General features: G+C 46.6%; 1 protein-coding gene across 2 annotated transcripts in view; it reads right to left on the bottom strand.

Moving 5' to 3' along the window:
• Positions 1–16735, bottom strand: part of LOC115076171 (hyaluronan synthase 1-like) — a 77360-nt gene that overhangs the window by 4796 nt on the left and 55829 nt on the right. The gene's annotated exons all lie outside the window — the stretch shown is intronic.

Raw genomic sequence — 16735 nt, 5'->3', positions numbered from 1 at the left:
CAGTACCACTTTCTCCCACATGTGATGCTCTCCTGACCTCACTCAATGCTATGGGCTTCAAGCAAATCATAACAAGCCCTAGGCACAAAGCAGGTCACTCCCTGGACCTAATCTTTATAAACTCTCTCATAATACCTGACACTCCCTCCTACACCCCAGTACCCTGGTGGGACCACTACCTCATTAGAGCAAACAATGCAATAAAAAACACAGCCACCCCCCCACACACAAAAAATAATAAGTCCTCTCAATACTGCAGAAAGCAATCTACAAAGCAGATTACACTGCTCTTGATGACGTCATACATATCCACCACTCCCTACGCAATACAAGAACAACTAGTAAAATACAACTTGTGATTCCATCTATCCCTCTCGCCAAACTCTCTTCCACCAGAAATAGAGCCATTTCCATCATCGGCCCAAAATTATGGAACTCACTACCTCAGCACCTCGCTGGTCAAGAAAACCCTAAATCTTTTAAAAAAGAATTAAAATCTTGGCTACTAAGCCAATCTCTCACTGACAACTCAGACTTTTGATCTCATAATCTATCAGTTCACTGATTGGACAATTTATCCTGCTTCTAACTACAGACATCTCCTATTATCTATGAACCCTGTTTTTCAGTATACCTAACTTTAGTATATCTTGTTTCTGTTTAGACTAATTTTATATGTCAGTTTCTCAGTCGGTTTAATGTAATTTATCAAATTTCAATGTAACAGGTTGTTATAATGTAAACCGGAGTGAAGGCAACTCTGCTATACCTCGGTATATAAAAAATGCTAAATAAATAAATAAAAAAATCCAGTTCAGAAAACCTTGCTTTAGAGATGACCTCATCACAGCCCTCACCAACGATCTTCACAAACTCAGTCTAACTGACACCGATTCTTCACTCTCATCCTGGAACCACCTCACTAGCAACATTGCCAATAAAATCTTCCCCCTTCAATCTAAAGAACTAAACCCCATACTCACCTCAAAAATCCCATGGTACACTCCAGAATTTAAAAAGATGACGCGCAACCTTAGAAGCCAGGAAAAGAACTGGCGTAAAGACCCCTCTCCCACACAACTTGCAAAACACAAATCCTCCCTATACATTTACCGTGAGACTATCCTTAAAACCAAGTGAGTCTTCCACGCTAAGAGAATCCATAACCTACAATTCAATGCCAATGCCCCATTTGCATACGTCTCAGATCTAACCAAAACTGCCCCCTCACCTATACCCGATGAGGATGCCAAAACAAAATGTGAAGAAATAGCACAATTTTTCTACGACAAAATATCTAAAATCATGACATGATTTCCAACAACTCCACTTCCCACTAAAGCCCTTCCAAAAAACCCACTTGCCTCCCTAAAACCTTTGAGACCACTGCATCCACCAAAATAGAATCACTCTTAAAAAAAAATGAAACCCTCATCACACCCATCAGATTCGATTCCCGCTAAATCACTCCTGACCATCCCTAACATAATATCACAACCCCTAACCAACATCATCAACCGCTCAATCACACTCGATGTCCCAACTTCACTAGAACAAGCTATAGTCAAACCTATTCTAAAGAAACCAAAACTCAACCCCACTGAACTAACCAACTATCGCCCAGTCTCAAACCTACCCTTCTTAGCAAAAATTCTGGTAAAAGTAGTAAACACCCAACTAACTGACTTTCTAGAAAAACACAATATTCTTTTCCCATCACAATTCGGCTTCCGTAAACATTTCAGCACGGAAACCTTACTGATCTCGCTCACAGATTCCCTTCTCAAAGGATTGGACAAAGGCCACTCATACATCCTTGCACTCCTAGATATCTCCTCTGCATTCGACACCATAAGCCACAACATCCTACTCAGCCGGCTCAAGGAAATTGGCATCTCAGGTATCCCACTTCACTGGTTTGAATCCTACCTAAACAGACAATACAAAGTCATAATAGGCAACACCGAATCCCAAACAATCGATCTATCACAAGGCATTCCCCAGGGCTCTTCCTTATCCTCTACCCTTTTTAACATCTACTTACTACCACTCTGCTACCTTCTTTCTGAACAGAGTCTTTCACACTTCATATATGCGGATGGCATACAAATCCTCATCCCTATAACTGACTCCTTACCCAATGCCATCAAAACTTGGGAAATTGCTCTCGCCGCAATCAACACACTCCTCACTAACCTCAACCTCGCTCTCAACACCTCCAAACAGAAATCATGATCATATCACCCCAATACAACAACATCATCTGCTCCCAATCCATCACCCTCCCCTCCACAATCTCCACTTCACAACACGTACCGGACCTAGGCGTGATCATTGACAATCAACTAAACCTAAAAAAATTTATCAATGCCACTTCAGGGGACTTCCACAAGCTGATGGCAGACAAGAGAAATTAATATAGGAGTTTTAGACTCTTTATTATGTCTTAACTTTTTATTCTTACTGTTTTATTTTTTTATCTTTTGGTAATTTTATGAGTTTTAAAAAATCTAGATCTTTATGTATATTATAATATATAATTGTTATTTTTACTTTTCCTTCTATTTTTACTATGATTAATTGTGAACTGTTGAGATGGACCTGGCAATGTAATGGTATATAAAACTGTTTAAATAAATAAAATAAATAAATACTCCTTTCCATGATCTTTTCAAAATTGACTACTGCAATACCCTCCTACTAGGCCTACCCAAAAATACAATCTCCCCACTCCAAATGTTGCAAAATGACGACGCCCGCATCCTCACAAACACTCGCAAAACTGAACATATCATCCCCATCCTCAAAGAACTACACTGGCTCCCTATTGCATCTCGCATCCGCTATAAGGCCCTATCCATCATACTCCAACCTTACACACCCATAAAATGCATTGGTTCAATGACTCACTACACTTCCGCACCCCCAATAGACCCACTAGATCACACTATAAGGCTACCTTACATCTCCCCCCCCCCCCCCCCCCCACTAAGCTTACACATCTTACCACTACAAAAGAGCGTGTCCTATCCATTGCAGGGCCTGTAATCTAGAATTCTATGCCCACTGACCTACGACAAGAGCTCTGCCCAAAAAATTTCAAACAAAAACTGAAAACTTGGCTATTCAACAAGCTTTCACCTGATCTTATTCTCCCTCCCTCTTCCACCCTGCAATTACCTCATCTCTCTTCCTTCCTGCCATCTATGCTCAGCTCGATGCCATGACTAACTGCCCCCAGTCTGTTTCCTCCTCTCCTCATATAATGCTTAATCTATTAAACCTGTTCTGTAATCCTTGCCATTGGTTAATTGTCTGATCTCCATTTAAGCAATTTTTATCTTTGTGATACCTCTATACCTTTTTAAGTACATATCTCATCCCTTTTATTTAACCCCCATTATGTCAGTATTTTATGTACATAGTTCACCTTCCATTAGCTAAGCAACCTGCCCTATGTTATGTATCGATGTTAACTGTTCCTTGTAAAGCATTTTCGCTGCAGTACATGTTCCATGTAAACCAATGTGATGTTCCCAACGAATGTTGGTCTAGAAAATCTTTAAATAAATAAAAATAAATAATAATTAAATAAAACCTCACAGAATGTAGTTAAGATTTTGTGTTAGCATGTGGGTTAACACAAATCGTGTGGTAGTCCATGTGAATATTTCTGAGTTGCTTTGCATGTAGTTGCATGTGATGTAGCGCATTTAAATATTCTCATGTTAACTCAATACAATTTGCATTAATGTTAACAATGACTTAACGTATGTATTAACACCCTTTAATAAACAGGTTCTGTGTTCCAGTTGTAGCTACAAGATGTATATATATATAAAGAGAATCTCAATTCTGTCCCTTGCCAGCAGATTTTTCCTTAACTTTAATGGCCACCATGGTTTCAAAAGACCTGGTGCACCAGTAATTTAGTCAATGTTCTCAACAGACCCTCCATGTTTTGTGAGGTCAGTGTGAGGAGGTGCATTAAGTTTTTGAGAGTCCATGTCTGGAGAGATAAGCACCAGGATTCCAGGAGTTGGAGTCTACAGTACCTATCACTCCACAGAGGACTGCCAGAAGGTTTCTAGGAGAGAGGAGATACAGAGCTCTTACTGGCTCAGAAAGGTGATTGGGGGCCTAGAGACAGCATAGGTATGCCTTTCAGGGAGAAAAGAGCATACTTGGGAACTTTTAATTCTTGTCACCCTGAATTGTCACAGATTAGCGGGGGGGGGGGGGGGGGAGGGAGAGGTGCAGCAGCATGTGCACAGATTTCCTTACATACATACACACAGACGCGTTCATGCTCATACTTTTTCACAAAAACAGCTCACTCTCACTCCTCCCATACAAACACCGGATCATTCACCTGCTTCTCTCGTTTCACAGCATATCCATGCTCACTGCACTCTCATATCTCTCTCCCACATTCCACTCTCACTCACTCTCCTTATTTTCCTCACCCCAAACAGCAGCAGCTCCTCTTACAGAGTGGACAGATCTACACTTTACTAATGCAATGTCTACTTTTTGTGGTTTATGTTACTAAATGTCCATATGAGAAAATCTGTATAGGGAAAACCAAAAGATCGTTACGGTTGTGATTGAGTGAGCATAAGAACTGTTTGCGAAATGTCAGGGAAAAGGCACCTATTGTTCAACATTGCATATTAAAACAAGATAAGATCAAGGATCTGAGATGGTTTGCTTTAGATCATATGATGAAGAATGTAAGAGTGGGTGACAGAGAGCATGCATCATATCATAGAGAACAGAAGTGGATCTGCATATTGAAGGCTGAAGAACCACAAGGATTAAATAGTAAAATCGACTGGAATACTTTGATTTGATAGCTAATAATTTAAGATTCAAATAGGATTTGATTATCAATGGTAGAAAACAATTATAATTTATTAAAAATTGTATTTAATAATAAAAGAGAGATGACAAGAAACTGATTGGTATGATAAATTAATGAAGAAGCAGAGGACAACAGTGATTAATAATGCAGGTCAAGTTGTTTCGGAAGTTTAATTAAAATCAGCCATTAATGTATTAATGGCGTTTCAAATGCCAAAGGGCAGTATGAAGCATTGGTGTCACTAAGTAGTCGTGGGTTTTTATTGGTCATTTAGGAATTATCTGGTGAGTTTTAAAAAGTAAGGTTGCATCCATGTTTAAGAACCCGGGTAATTAATTATATAAGTACGGATGGCGTGACCGACTGAAAAAGTGAATTTTAACATTACTAACCTACAAGAAGTCATTGACATTTGGAGAATAATTTGAACATTTTGTTTTTATTAGATTTTTGTGAAAGCCCTGAAGCAGCGATATCTGTGAAACATTGGCCATGTTGGTGTTTTCCAGACAAGCTTCAGCATTCCATGGAACCCATATTTGCAAACAGCATTGGGACTTCTAAGATAAGTGAACGCAGAAATAACAGAGTTTTGTGAAAATGTATTCCCATTGGGCATGCTTCTGCTATATGAAAATTGTACAAAAGTTGAAGTTTCAATAAAATTTAAAATGTAAAGAAAAAGAGATGGACTTTTAGATTCAAATTTTAAATAAAAAGAGAGGTTTTTAGACCAGTGATTGTACTGACTGGTTTTGGATTCAGTGCTACAAGTTTCCCTTTCACAAAATAAGGATGATATTATATTTTTTTAAAAATGTTATACAGCAGAAGTTTAAAAGTATGTACACCAGAGGGGTGATTTTTATTCATTGTGAATGATACAGGTGTTTCCCATAAGTTATTACAGTCCATCTTCATTCCATCATGGGCCTACACTCCTCCTCCTTGTATTAGTGGCTCAACTGGTCTTTTCTATCTGGCATGGGATCTACACCACTCCTCCTTCTGGCTGTGCTCTCCTGACAGAACTCCTCCCAGCTGTGCACCCAGTGACTTTTTCTTCTTGAGATCTGCTTCTACAGCAGCACTCAGAGTTTTCTGATGTTGGCTCGGAGACCCAGAAATTCCTTTAGAATTCCAGACTCTCGTCCAAATCTGGAGAGTTCCCAGGTATGGAAGAGTCTCAAAGTCTAGGAAAAGTGAAAGCCTGGCACACAAGTGTAAACAGACCAGAAGAAGTCTTAGGAGGAGAAGGGAAGGAGAAAACCTCACTCATTCCTGAAGACATTCTTGGAGAAGTGGTTATAGAGAGGGCAGGTCCAAAATAGGAGTGTTTTTTGGAGAAGAGGAAGCAACTCAAAGGAGTATTTGTCATGTGGATTTCCTGTCTGACATGGGAGGTCAGCCAAGTGATAGAAGCTGTTGAAAGAGAGGAGGAAGCTGCAGTGAGGAAGGGTCCCTATGGGAGCATACCTGTGTGAGAGAGAGTGGTGTTGCTGAGAGAGACAATTTGATTTTTGTACCATTTGTGGACTTGTTTGCAGTGTGGTGCATTATTCGCTAGTGTACCAGTATATTTTTGGACTTTGTATTGCCCATCTTCCATTTCAGTAAATGAACTTTTATTCTTAAATAACAAATCTAGGAGCCTGTTTGGCGGTTAAGTGTCAGCTGAACTGATGAGTGGAGGAGTCCTAGTAAGAAGAAACCCTTGGAAAGATCTGTTCTTTTCTGAGCCAGAATATCTGGGAGGTTATGGGACCAGGCCTGGTCCATGAGCCTCCCCGTGAATCCCTGTGCCTGGGTTCAGAGTGGGGCAGAGGCTATATAAATACTAGAAATATTCTGATACTAGAAGTGCAATCAGCATGGAGTATTTAATTGCTTCAGAGTTGCTGGTCTGAAACTAATGACAGAACGTCTGCTATGTCTGTTGGATTCATGGACCCTTGAGCTGGCTGGGACAGATGAAGACTCACCGTGGGAAGGCCCACAGTGGATGTCGAAGCCGGGAGGCGGCACTGAACAGGAGACCAGATGGATCTTCACCACTGGAAGCCCGAGGTCCCCCCAGGAGGAGCCCGTGAGGACCCTAGACCGCTTGGACTTACGTGCGGTCCTCCTGTGGGCCGGTGTCTGAAAAGGAGTTCCAGAGGATCGAGAAGAGTAGAGCTGAAGCCAGGAGGCCAACTGGAACTTCACCACTTGAGAGGAGCTCATGAGGACCCAAGCCGCTTGGACTTAGGAGAGGCCTCCTGGGAGAAAGCCGGAGTCAGAAGCCAGTAGTCGGAAGCCAAGGTCAGAAGCCAGTAGTCAGAAGCCGGGGTCGGAAGCCAGAAGATGAAAGCAGCAACTAGTAGCTCTCAACAGAGAGTGAACCTTGTTGCAAGGCAAAGTATAGGCCTTGCTGCAGGGTTTAAATACCCCTGCAGCATCTGACGTCATCCAAGGGCTGTCTCGCTTCTTCCCGCACTGGCCCCTTTAAAACTCGAGCCCCCGTGCATGCGCCTAGGGGGCGGGGCCAAGTGTGTCGGATCGGCGGTTGTCTCGCTCACAGAGGGAGCGCCGTGGCAGAGGCCAGGATCGAGCCTAGTCGAGAGGGGTGGCGCTTCAGTGACCCGGGCCGGCCCGAGGTGAGTGGAGGTACCGGGGCACGGCCTGGGACCTTAACAGTACCCCCTCTCCTACGCCCTCTTCCCAGGGGCCTGGGCTTTGCAGAATGATCCAAGTGGAACTGATGGAGAAGACCCTTGTCCAGGATGTTAGAGGATGGTTCCCACATATTCTCCTCAGGACTGTAACCCCCCCAGGAAAGGAGGTACTCCCATCTGCGATGGTGAAACCGGACATCCAAGACGTCCTTTTACTTGGTAAAACCTTATCCTCCTGAGCGCAGGAGCGGCAGGTTCTGGCATCTTTTTATGGAAGACGGACAAGACCAACGGCTTGAGCAATGAAACGTGAAAAACGTTATGAACCCAGAGCGTAGAGGGAAGGGGACCGCACCCACTCGTTCTGTGACTGGAAACGGGCCAAGCGTACTTCGGAGCCAAGCGCATAGAAGGAACCCACAGACAAAGGTGTTTGGTACATAACCATACCTTGTCCCCGGGATGGAACGTTGGAGCTGGACGTCGCAGATGGTCCGCATACCTCTTTGCCGTGACTGCTGTGCATTGAAGTTTTCTCCCAGGTAGAGCCCCAGAGGCTGCGTAGCTGTTGAGCTGTGAGTTGCACAGCTGGGGACGGAACAGCCAATGCAAGGCAAAGGAGGATGGAGACACGACCATAGACAACCTGGGAAGGGTTGTAGGAGAATTCTGCCCACTGGGAATTCTGCCACGGGAGAAAAAAAGCCACCCAATCATCTTGTATGTCTCCCACGAAGGCTTGGAGAAGGCTTTCAAGGCTCCAGTTTGTGCGCTCCGCTTGGCCATTGCCTTGGGGATGAAAGGCGGTTTTGTGACGTCCAACTGGACCCCAACTTTTTTGCAGAGTGCTCTCCAATTATTTAGCCGTGAACTGTGAGCCCCAGTTGGAGGCAATATGGAGAGGAAGTCCGTGTAGGCGAAAGATGTGCTTGGAGAAAAGGCTAGCGAGCTCAGGTGGTGTTGGTAACTTAGTGAGGGGGCCATCTTCGAAAACTGTCGATCATGACCCATATTTACTGTTTTCCCTTCTGAAGGTGGCAAGTCACGATGAAGTTGGTGGACAAATGGGTCCAAGGCTCGGTGGGGGATAGGTAATGGTTGAAGGAGCCCCCACGGGCGAACCAGTCAGTGTCTTTTGTCGAGCACAGGTTGGGCAGGAGCTGACGTAGAGACGAACATCTCTCCTTATCTGAGGCACCAGTTTATATTCGGTCAGCAGGTCCAAAGTCCGAGCGACCCCCGAATGCCCTGCGGTCAAGGAGTCATGAGCCCAAGACAATACCTTCTTGCGCAGGTGAACGGGTACGACTGTCTTGCCCATAGGAACCACCTCCGAAGTTGCAAGAAGGACTTTGGCTGGATCGAGGATATAACGAGGCAGTTCCGGGTTATCCTCTGTTTCAGCCGGGTGTGAGAGGGGGTCCGCTCTAATGTTCTTGGAGGCTGGCCTATATCGGAGAAGGAAATTGAACCGGCTAAAGAAGAGCGACCATCGGGCTTGTCAAGAATTAAGGCGTTGGGCTCGGCACAAGGATTCCAGGTTCTTGTGATCCATATAGACAATCACGGGGTATTGGGGCCCCCTCCAGCCATTGTCGCCACTCCTCCAGTGCGAGCTTGATGGCCAGGAGCTCCTTATCACCGATACTATAATTTCTCTCCACCAGAGAGAATTTTCGGGAATAATAGGAACATGGTATGGATTTGCCTTTCGTGGATAAGTGGCTCAGGAGAGCCCCTACTGCCACATCAGATGCGTCTACCTCCACGATGAACTGACGCTGCGGATTCAGATGGTGGAGACAGACATCAAGGAGAAAGGCTTCCTTCAGATTCTGGAAAGCATCTATTGCCGTCTGGGACCAATTTTTCGCAGCCTTCCTAGTAAGGGCCTTAAGTGGTGCTACCATCCGGGAGTAATGGGGTATGAACTGGCGATAGAAATTGGCAAAGCCCAGGAAGCATTGTAGGACCTTGACCCCTACTGGCTATGGCCAATCCCGGATGGCCGACACTTTATCAGGGTCCATATAGAAGCCCGTGGATGAAACTATATATCCAAGGAATGGCAAGGATTCCTGCTCAAACTGGCACTTCTCTAACTTGGCAAAGAGACGATTGTCCCGAAGTTTCTGTAGTACTTGCCGCACTTGTACTCTGTGCATGGGCAAATCCTTAGAGTATATCAACATGTCGTTGAGGTACACTATAACCGAGCCATGCAACATATCCCTCAAGACCTCACTCATGAGGTTTTGAAAGACTGCAGGGGCATTGCACAAGCCAAAGGGCATGACTAAATATTCGTACTGCCCATCTCTAGTATTGAAGGCGGTCTTCCATTCGTCGCCGGCTCGTATCCATACCAAATTGTAGACACCCTGTAGGTCCAACTTGGTAAAGACCTTCGCTCCTTGCAGCCGGTCTAGTAACTCTGGAATCAGAGGCAAAGGCTACTTGCCAGGTTCTTATGGCCTGGATTGGCCACTATTGGAAACAGGATGCTGGGCTTGATGGACCCTTGGTCTGACCCAGTATGGCATTTTCTTATGTTCTTATGTTCTTACCTGTCCCATCGTGTGATGGCGTTGAGGCCACGGTAATTGATGCAGGGTCAGAGTGACCCATCCTTCTTGGCCACAAATAAGAACCTGGCCCCGGCAGGGGAGTTAGAGGGCCGAATGAAACCTCTGTCCAAATTCTCTTGAATATATGAAGACATGGCCCAAGTTTCCGGAAGTGACAAGGGGTAAACCCGCCCCCTGGGAGGCGTAGTGCCTGGGACCAGGTTAATGGCACAGTCAAAGGGCCGTGTTCCAGGAGAAGTTCAGCCTTCTCCTTAGAGAAGACTTCTTCAAAGTCTTGGTACTTGGTACTGAGGCACACTAGGACGAGGAATATTCATCAGGCAGGAGTCAAAACAAGACAGGCCTCAAGCTGCGATCTGAAGGGTATCCCATTGTATGACTGGGGAATGTTTCTGTAGCCAGGGTAAGCCCAAGATGATGGGGTGCATGGATTTCTCCAGTATAAGGAAGAAAATCTCTTCCATGTGCAGGAGACCGGTACGAAGGATCAAGGGCTTGGTGCAGGTAGTAATGCTCCCCGGCAGGAGAGTACCATGAATAAAAGATACCCGGATTGGAGGAATTCGGGATTGGACCCCAATCTGCAACTGCTGGACGAGGTCTGCGAGAATGAAATTCCCTCCGGCTCCAGAGTCGACCAAAGCCAGTGTATCAAACGTACCCCCCAGGGTAGACGAGGGTAACCGGTACAGTACATGAGGAGGCAGAACATGTATTACCTAGGGTCAGCTCCCCATTGATCCCTAGGTTCTGGTGTTTCCCGGCCGCTCACCACATCGGGCTAGGAAGTGCCCCTTGCCACCGCAGTATACGCACAGACCTTGAGCGCGGCAGCGTCTCCTCTCTTCCTGCGAAATGGGACCTCGATCTATCTGCATAGGCTCTACGTCTTGGTTTCTGGGAGAAGCAGAGGAGGAGGGTACCAGTCAGGGAAATGTATGCCCAGAGTTACTGGGTTTACGACCGGACCTCCCTTCCCGAAAACAGCGTTGGATATAGAGGTCCACCCGTCCAGCCAGGTCAATCAGGCTGTTCAAGTCATCTGGGAGGTCTCTTGCCGCTAGCTCATCTTGGAGTCTTGAAGAGATACCTTCCAAGAATATGCCATGGAGGCTGTCATCCCCCCAGTCTAGCTCGGCCTGCAAGGGTACGGAATTCCACCACATACTCGGCAAGGGACCGGTTACCCTTGACATAGCTGAAGTAACTCGGTGGCAGCAGTGGGCCTGCAAGAGGGCTCATCGAAGATATGTCGGAAGGCAGAGACAAACTGTTCCAGATTCCTTAAAAGGGGATCCTATGCTCCCATAGCGGAGAAGCCCAGGCCAGGGGTTTCCCGTCCAACAAAGAAATGATATAACTGGTCTTAATCTGATCCGTAGAAAACTAGGAAGACAGCAAATTGAATTGGATGAAACACTGATTGAGGAATCCGCGGCAGTATTTCGCTTCCCCTGAGTACCATGAGGGTGCCGGCAACTGTGTGGGCGTCGTGGGTCAGGGTCGGCCACGGCAACTGGCACAGGATGTACCCTGTTCAGGTGAACCATCAATCCGATGGCCAATCTCCCTACGGTCTTCATCAGGGCATCCAGGCAGATTTGCTGTTGCTGCAGATGCTGAGCAATACCGGAGTGGCCTTTTAAGCCAGCCATATCTGCGGGGTCCATGGCCTTGCAAAACTGTTGGATTCGTGACCCTTGAGCCGGCTGGGACAGATGAAGACTCACCGTGGGAAGGCCACAGTGGATGTCGAAGCGGGAGGTGGCACTGAACAGGAGGCCAACTGGAACTTCACCACTGGAAGCCTGCAGTCCCCCCGAGAGGAGCTCGTGAGGACCCAAGCCGCTTGGACATAGGAGAGGCCTCCTGGGAGAAAGCCAGAGTCAGAAGACAGTATTTATTATTTATTTATTTAAAGTTTTTGTATACCAACATTCGTTAGGAGATACATCACATCGGTTTCCATGGAACAAAAATAGCCAACGGGGCTTACATTGAACTGATAAGAGAACTGGGGTAGGGGGAGAGGGGGGGGGGGGGGAACAAAGGTAATGCTGTACAACAAAAATAAATGCTATAAAATGGTTGTATAAATGCAATAAAAATAATTATATACAAGTGTATTATTTACAATAAAATGTTAAGGGGAGAGAGATAATGAGGGAGGGAAATCGGTCTTATGCTAGGGGGGGGGGGGGGCGAGTGGAGGGGCGGGAGGGGAGGGGTGTGGGAGAAAGTAGAGAGATGAAAGGAGGTTCATGTGTATGCTCGTGTAAACAGCCAGGTCTTGAGATTTTGTCTGAATTTTTTGGAGCAGGTCTCAAGGCGTAGGTAGGTGGGCATCGAGTTCCATAGAGAGGGTCCAGCAAGGGATAGCGCACGTTGTTTAGTGGTTGTTAGGTGGAAGAGTTTGGGAGAAGGAGTGTGAATGTTTGCTGTGTAGGGCGTTCTGGTAGGTCTGGTGGGGAAACGGATGTATAAACTGTCTGAGAACTAGAGCATGTCAGGATTGTGGACGGTTTTATGAATAAGGGTGAGTGTTTTAAATTGAATTCTGGCTGTGATAGGGAGCCAGTGAAGTTGTTTGAGAACAGGTGTAATGTGTTCTTTTCTACGGGAGCCTGTTAATACACGTGCAGCTGCATTTTGAAGCAGTCGAAGGGGGGCAAGGCTGTTTTTCGGGAAGTCCTAGGAGTAAAGCGTTTGAGTAGTCTATTTTGTATAATATTAGGGCTTGTAGTGCAGTTCTAAAGTCGTTGAAATGCAGGATGGGTTTAAGTTTTTTGAGAGTGTGTAGTTTGTAGTAACAGTCTTTGATGGTGGAAGATATAAATTTCTGTAGGCTGAATTGGGGGTCAAGGATGACACCCAGGTCTCTTACGGTTTGTGAGAGGACAGGGAGAGAGAGAGGTGAATTGGCTGAAGGTGTAGGTGGAGAAATGATGGATTGGGGTGAGATGATCATAAGTTCAGTTTTATTAGGATTGAGGGCCAGGTTGAGTTGAGTGAGAAGACAGTTGATGTATGAGAGGGCACTATCCCATCTTTTTAGGGCATGGGAGATGGAGTCAGTAATGGGTATAAGAACCTGCACGTCGTCTGCGTAGACAAAGTGTAGGAGACTGAGCCTTGAGAGAAGCTGGCAAAGGGGGAGGAGGTATATGTTAAAGAGGGTGGATGATAAGGCGGAGCCTTGGGGTACGCCCCTTGTGATATTGATTGGTTCGGATTCGTGGTTTTCAATTTTACCTTGAAGTGTCTGTCACTTATGTATGATTTGAACCAGCGAAGTGGAGTCCCAGAGATGCCAATGTCAGCTAGCCTGTCGAGCAAAATAGAATGGTTAATGATGTCGAAGGCAGCTGAGATGTCTAATAAAGCCAGGATGAATGTGTGACCTTTGTCAAAGCCTCTGATGACAAGGTCGGAGAGGGAGAGAAGTAGAGTTTCAGTACTGAAACGCTTTCTAAAACCGTGTTGTGATGGATATAGTATTTGGTGTTGATTTAAGTAGTTTGAGAGTTGGGTGTTGACAGTTTTTTCAAGGATTTTAGCAACGAAGGGGAGGTTGGAGATGGGACGGTAGTTGGACAAGTTGGAAGGGTCAAGTTTCGGTTTCTTAAGAATGGGTTTGACTATGGATGATTTGAGCTGTGTAGGAACATCCCCAGTGGAGGTGGAGGTGTTGATAATATCAGCTAGCGGTTGGGAAATGCTGTCAGGGATGGTCAAGAGCATTTTGGAGGGGATCAAGTCAAAAGGATGGGTGGAGGGGCGCATTTTCTTGAGTATAGTAGAAATTTCAGAAGGGGAGGTGATTTCGAATGTGTCCATTTTGAAGTCAATGACTTTTGGGGTAAATTTGGTCGGTGAGGGCAAATGGGGAAAGCGGGAGGCGATAGTGGCGATCTTGTCGTTGAAATAGTGGGCGAGTTGGTTGCATTTGGTGCTAGTGTCCTCGCATGGTGGTGTCAATGGGGATGTCTTGGTGAGGTTCGAGATAAGAGAGAACAGAGCTCTCGGGTTGAATTGAAAGTCGTGGATTTTGGCGGCGAAGTAGTCGCGTTTGGCTTTGAGAGTGTTAGTTCTATAGTCATGTAGTAAGGATTTGTACTTGGCAAGTTGCTTGGCAGAGGGGTCTTTGCGCCATATTTTTTCTTGAGTTCTGAGATTGTGTTTTTGTAGTTTTAGTTCAGGGGTGTACCAGGGTTGCTTAGTTTTCGTGGATGGCTGGATCTCTTTAGTTATTATAGGGCACAGTTTGTTGGCTGTGTTGTTAGTAATATGGTTCCATGTGGTTATGGCCTTATGGGGATCTGAGAGGTCTAGGTTTTTGAGGTTGTCCGTGAGGGTGTCAATAAGGTCATCTCTAGGACAGGCTCTCCTGTATTGTATTGTAGTTTTTGTATTAGGTTGGCTGGTGATGTTCTTGATTGTGCAGGAGGTTTTAATAAGAAAGTGGTCTGACCAGGGAACAGGAGTGTATGTAGTGGGTTGTGGGAGGAGGTGGGAGTTCATGAAGATGAGGTCGAGGGAGTGTCCGGCTTTGTGTGTGGGGCTGGTAATGATTTGATGGAGGTCCATCGCATTAAGGGATGAGAGGAGGGCTTCACAGCTGTGAGAGAGTGGGAGTGTGTCAATATGGAGGTTGAAGTCTCCAAGGACTATGGCAGGTATGTCTCTGGTGATATTTGCTGCAATGCATTCAATGATAGGTGAGATGTCGGAATCTAAGACGCCGGGAGGGGTGTATATAAGGCATATTTGTAAGATGGGGGATTTGAATAGGCCAACTTCGTATTTGGAAGGGAGGAATACTGGAATTTGTTTAAGCTTGAGGTATTTTTTTGCAGCTAGGAGTAATTCCCCACCTCTTTTTTTGGGTCTTGGAATGGAATGGATGTCATATTCAGTGTTGGGTAGTTGATTGATAAGTACAGAATCTGTATCCTTCAACCATGTCTCTGATGGCACAGATATCAGGTTTTTCATCAAGGAGCAGATCATTCAGGATAAGGGTTTTTTTTTGGTTAGTGATTGTGAGTTGATCAATAGCATAGCGATGGTTGAGATGCCTAGTAGTTGTGTGAAAGGAGTGAGCATAATAGGGAGGAGGGAGTTGTGTTGCCGGTGTGATTGAGTGTGGAAGTGTGCTGTGTGTCTGTGGAAATTATATCTGAGTTTGGAAATGGGAAAGGTAGTCATTGTGGGAGGATTGCGGGGGCAGGGCACAATAGGGGAAACGCTATACTCTGTCTAACTTGGCCTTGATTGCTAGAAAGCACTACAAGAAAGCTTCAGATTGTAATAGGGTCTGGGCTTATAATGGAGTAGGCTTACAAGGGGGGAGGGTGTGCTGAGGAGATCCTAGGTTTGGAACCAAAGGTGCAGAGAGCCAGATGTGAGTACGAGGGGGGGAGGGCGGGTCTGGAGCAAGTTTGGACAATCTGATAAGGCAGATGGCAAGAAATCAAGTAGGCAAAAAGAATGGAAGGCTTAAACAATTGAGACTTTGTAGAGAGCTTCCTGGTTAAGCCCTTCGGGTCTGCACGAAGGGGCGCACAAAGGGACGGGCCCCTTTGTCACGCTCCTTCGGCGTGCGACGCTCGGCGTGCGGCGCCGGACGTGTCTGTGTTTTTAAGCCCGGTGGGGGAATCCCAGGTGGCTGCTGGGAGCTTTCCCCGAGTTGGTCGGCATGACTGAAGAGGGTGCAGCGCTGCTGCGAGGAGGAAGAAGCGGCTTTGGGCACGCACCGGAGGGAGCCTCATGGACGGCAGAGTGGACCCGCTGGGGTAAGTGTGCAAGTTTTAGGCCTTACCCCGGTGGGTTCCTCACGCCGATCGCGCAGGCCTGCACTCCCTCAGGGTCCGCAGGCGATGAAAAGGAAGCGGCGCCGGACGTGTCTGTGCTTTTAAGCCCGGTGGGGGAATCCCAGGTGGCTGCTGGGAGCTTTCCCCGGGTTGGTCGGCACGACTGAAGAGGGCGGAGCGCTGCTGCGAGGAGGAAGAAGCGGCTTCGGGCACGCACCGGAGGGAGCTTTGTGGACGGCAGAGTGGACCCGCTGGGGTAAGTGTACAAGTTTTAGGCCTTACCCCGGTGGGTTCCTCGCGCCGATCGCGCAGGCCTGCACTCCCTCAGGGTCCGCGGGCGATGAAAAGGAAGCGGTGCCGGACGTGTCTGTGCTTTTAAGCCCGGTGAAGAAGAAGAACAGTAGTTGGAAGCCGAAGTCAAAAGCCAGTAGTCGGAAGCTGGAGTCAGAAGCCAGTAGTCGGAAGCCGAAGTCAGACGCCAGTAGTCAGAAGCTAAGGTCAGAAGCCAGTAGTCAGAAGCCAGGGGTCGTAAGCCAATAGTCAGAAGCCGGGGTCGGAATACAGAAGTCAGAAGCCGGGTTCGGAAGCCAGAAGACGAAAGCAGCAACTAGTAGCTCTCAGCAGAGAGTGAACCTTTTGCAAGGCAAAGTATAGGCCTTGCTGCAGGGTTTAAATACCCCTGATGTCATCCAAGGGCTGTCCTGCTTCTTCCCGCGCTAGCCCCTTTAAAACTCGAGCCCCCCCCCCCGTGCGCGCACGCGCCTAGGGGGCGGGGCCAAGCGTGTCGGCGTTTCCCTCACGGAGGGAGCACCACAG

Source organism: Rhinatrema bivittatum, chromosome 14, assembly GCF_901001135.1.
Source record: "Rhinatrema bivittatum chromosome 14, aRhiBiv1.1, whole genome shotgun sequence".
NCBI lineage: Eukaryota > Metazoa > Chordata > Amphibia > Gymnophiona > Rhinatrematidae > Rhinatrema > Rhinatrema bivittatum.
This window is presented reverse-complemented; position numbering and strand designations above follow the sequence as displayed.